We start from the raw sequence: 4,032 nt of genomic DNA on the forward strand, positions 1-4,032 counted from the left end.
CTCCACGCTCACGTGGTTCACGTGTCCTTTGTTGAACGGGTTCGGCTTCTTCCCAGAGCTTCCATTGCCATTTCCATTTTGGGCTTCAGGACATTCATTGGCATAATGTCCATTCTTCTGGCACTTAAAGCAAGTGACTTGGCTCAGGTCCCTCTTGGCTGGGGTAGATGGGTTGGTGCGGTTCTGTCCGTTGCTTCCTCCATTCCCATTACCATTCTTGGAGCCATTATGGTTGTGCGAACTACCTCCTCCATGGGTATGCTGAAACTGTCCTCCCGGCTTTGGGGTAAATCGAGGCTTCTGCTGAGCTCCTGAGTTATACTTCCCTTGTCCATACTTCCTCTTACGGTTTTCAATCTGCTGTTGCTTCCCTTCAATCATGAGAGCTCTATCTACCAGCTCCTGGTAGTTGTTGAAAGTTGCTACCATCAACTGCATACTCAGCTCATCATTCAGTCCTTCCAAAAACTTCTCCTGCTTGGCTGCATCTGTAGCAACGTCATCTGGTGCATAACGTGCTAACTTACTGAATTCCTCCACATACTGGCCTACGGTGCGTCCTCCTTGGCGTAGGTTGCGAAACTCACGCTTCTTCATAGCCATAGCTCCTGCTGAAACATGAGCTGTACGGAAAGCTTGCTGAAACTGGTCCCATGTGACAGTGTCAATAGGGTGCGTGGCTGTATAATTCTCCCACCATGATGCTGCGGGTCCATCAAGCTGATGTGCGGCAAAACGCACTCTTTCCGCATCTGTGCATCCTGCAGTGGTCAACTCCCTTCCAACTTTGCGGAGCCAATCATCTGCAACAATCGGCTCGGTGCTACTGGAAAACACCGGCGGGTTTAGCCTCAGGAAACGGGCTAAGTGATCAACAGGTGGTGGTGGCGGTGGGTTGTTGTTGTTGTTGTTGTTGCCTTGGTTCTGCACTAACACTTGCATCAGGGCATTCTGTTGCTGAATCAACTGGGTGATCTCTGGCGGGAAAACAAATCCGGTGTCGCGTCTCGGAGGCATCTGATAGGTTTAGAAAAGATGAGAGTTAAGAATAGAATGAGGTCTAGAGAGAAAACACTACCCATATGCTCATGAGACAAATTCAATCAATATCACTCAATCAATTCAAACAAGGCAAAACAATCGATCTAACTAGCGTTACAAAGTGCTTGAACTATACTATTAAATGGGGGAAAACTACTACTGATATGGTGGTCTACTAGAAATTCTGATCCGTTGAAGACTCCATGATGTCTGCTCCAGCTTCATCAACCCAGTCGTCTTCACTTGGTTCCGAGTCGGTGTCGTCGATGATGATGTAGTTATCCGGACAAGTGCATTCGTCGACTTCTGCTTTTGGCACTGGATTTCCCATGAATACTCCAATCTTCTTCTCCAGGTCGTCATTCTTCCCTACTAGTGCGTTGATTTCCTCCAAATAATCTTCGCGTGTAGCCTTGAGTTCTTCCTTGGAGCTCCTTGATCTTCGTTAATGCCTTCTTCAGTTCTTCCTTGTCCGAGCACATCTGGTTCTCCTGGCGACGAATGTGTTGGTTTTGCTCCTGGATGAAAGCTGCAATTGATCCATCCTTCTTGGTTCTGATCATCTCCCATTGCGCGTCTCGGCGTCCACAAATTTGGTAAATTGTATCCTTAAGCTCCTGGTGATAGACTTCTCCAATGCGTCCCATGGCGATGTGTGCGGCCATGCTCTTCCCTAAACTCCAGGTTGGTGCTTCGAAAACCAATCTTATGGGTTCAGTAACTGGCACAAACGTCCTTCCTGGAATGATAACTTGAATCTTCCAGCTCTCCTCTTCAGGTAATGTGGCGTTGTAGGTTCCGGTGATGCTTGGTATTCCTATGTTCAAGTACTTGGTGACTTCCTTCAAGTGTCGACCAAACGGCGTGTCTTCATCTAGTTGCATGAACTTGCTCCTTGCATTCGCCATTCCTAAAAGAGTAGAAAAAGGAGAGGGGTCAGAAATGAGAAGAGAGAAGCTTTCTAGGGCTTAAGCTTAGTGGTCGTGTCCTACAGTCAGCGTGTGCTCTGATACCAACTTTGTAGCGACCAGACCTCAAATGGTCTGTGCTGCTGTGCACCAGTGTCATCCCTGGATCAGTAATGCTGACACGCATAGTACAAACGGAGGATTTATAACAGAGTAGCAATCACACACTTATTACATCGAATATCTCCGAAGAGATCAAGTATGATAAACATGGCTTAAGGCCATCTAATAACGATAACAGCGGAAGACTTGGAAGATAAGTGAGTCCATCAACTCCAGCGGCATCACTGAGTATAAGACCACGACCTAAGGCACCTTACTCGTCGTCTGAAAAGTCTGCAACATGAAATGTTGCAGCCCGAAAACGGGTCAGCACATAGAATATGCTGGCAATGTAACACATAGAGAATAATGAACAATAACAATGCTATACTACATGCATATATGGCTGGTGGAAAGCTCTATGGTTACAATTTTGCGAAAAGCCAATTTTACCCTACCTCAAAGGAATAAATTTTATTTAACTATCATGGTGGTTGTGAAACATTGAGATGGTTGACAGCATCTCAATCCCAATTAAATGTCATCAATAACCCAACAAAATAAATTATTAGTAACATAGTGATGAGATTCACATGATAATCCAAGTACTAGATACTCAAGTTGTCCATAACCGGGGACACGGCTAACCATGATTAGTTTGTACACTCTGTAGAGGTTTGCGCACTTTTCCCCACAAGACTCGATCGCCTCCGCTTGATTCTCGCACGACATGATGTTTGAGAAACGGATGACCGTGACACAGTCTTTCAGAAGTGTTTGCACCTTACGTATGGGTAGACAGTTACACCTACTTTCCCCTACATCTGCTAGTCTACCACTGTAAGAGTTCACACAACTTAGTCAACTATGCTAGAGCCCATAATAGCTTGCGGCTGCACACGGAAGTTTCTAGCATGAATAATCTCATGATCCCTTTGAACCTGGGTGGCGGTCCAAAAGAAAAACAGGCAATCCTGGAATACCCAGGTACCTCAATCCACCCAGATGTGAGTTTTAGTTGCCACCTTAAGTAAACCATTAATTAACAATCTCACATCTGTCATGGAAATCACTCAAACCCAATCCACGTCTACGAGCATAGCATGGCAATAATAATAGCAAACGTAGAAGTAACTCCCAAGGGTTTGAATAGAAACAGGTAATAGGTACTACCACATCTACTTCCCAATACCCACAATTTAATTAGATTCCTAATCATGCAAGTGTTTGAGGAAAACAGATCTAATGCAATAAAACTGGGTACAGAAGGTATATGATCAAAGTGTTACTTGCCTTGCTGATGATCCGCGAAACCTAGCGATTCGAAGTAACAAGCGGCACACTCCGGGTACTCTATCGCAAACAAACAAGCATACAATCAGTACTCATCTAATGCACAGGTAAAACTCGAATGAAAGATCCAACCAGAAAGTTCAACTTAAGAACTCCGGTTTGCAAAAAGAATCAACTCGAAAGAAGCAACGAAAGTCAAACGGCGAAAGAAAGAAACTTCATTTACTAATCTGGATCTAGGTCAAATTTTACTGTAGCAAAACTTGTTTGAGTAGGTTAAACGGAAAGAGAATTTTGAGACGAAACTCTAGGCGCTTGAATCGCCTGATTCCGATAAACGAGCGAGAAGTTAAACAGAATCAAAAATTCGATCAGAAATCGAATCTGAGATAATCGCAGAAAAATCCGACGAAAAAGAAAAAACGGACGAACGGTTAAAGAACGGACGTTCGTTAACAGAGAAAAACCGACGAACGCGTTAGTTAAAACGAACGGTTCGGTGAACGCTCGCAAAATAATAAAACCAAAAAAAACCGATCTAGGGTTTATTTTAAACAAAGGGTTTTTTTAGAAGAAAACCGGCAACGACGAACGGGGCAGCGGCAGTACCTCGTCGGGGCGGCTCCAGCGAGGGCTCCGGTGGGGCGTGGGGTGCAGGGGTGCGGGCGAGGGGCGGCGGCTCCCGGCG

The sequence above is a fragment of the Triticum aestivum genome, chromosome 6D (genome assembly GCF_018294505.1).
Source record: "Triticum aestivum cultivar Chinese Spring chromosome 6D, IWGSC CS RefSeq v2.1, whole genome shotgun sequence".
Classification (NCBI taxonomy): domain Eukaryota; kingdom Viridiplantae; phylum Streptophyta; class Magnoliopsida; order Poales; family Poaceae; genus Triticum; species Triticum aestivum.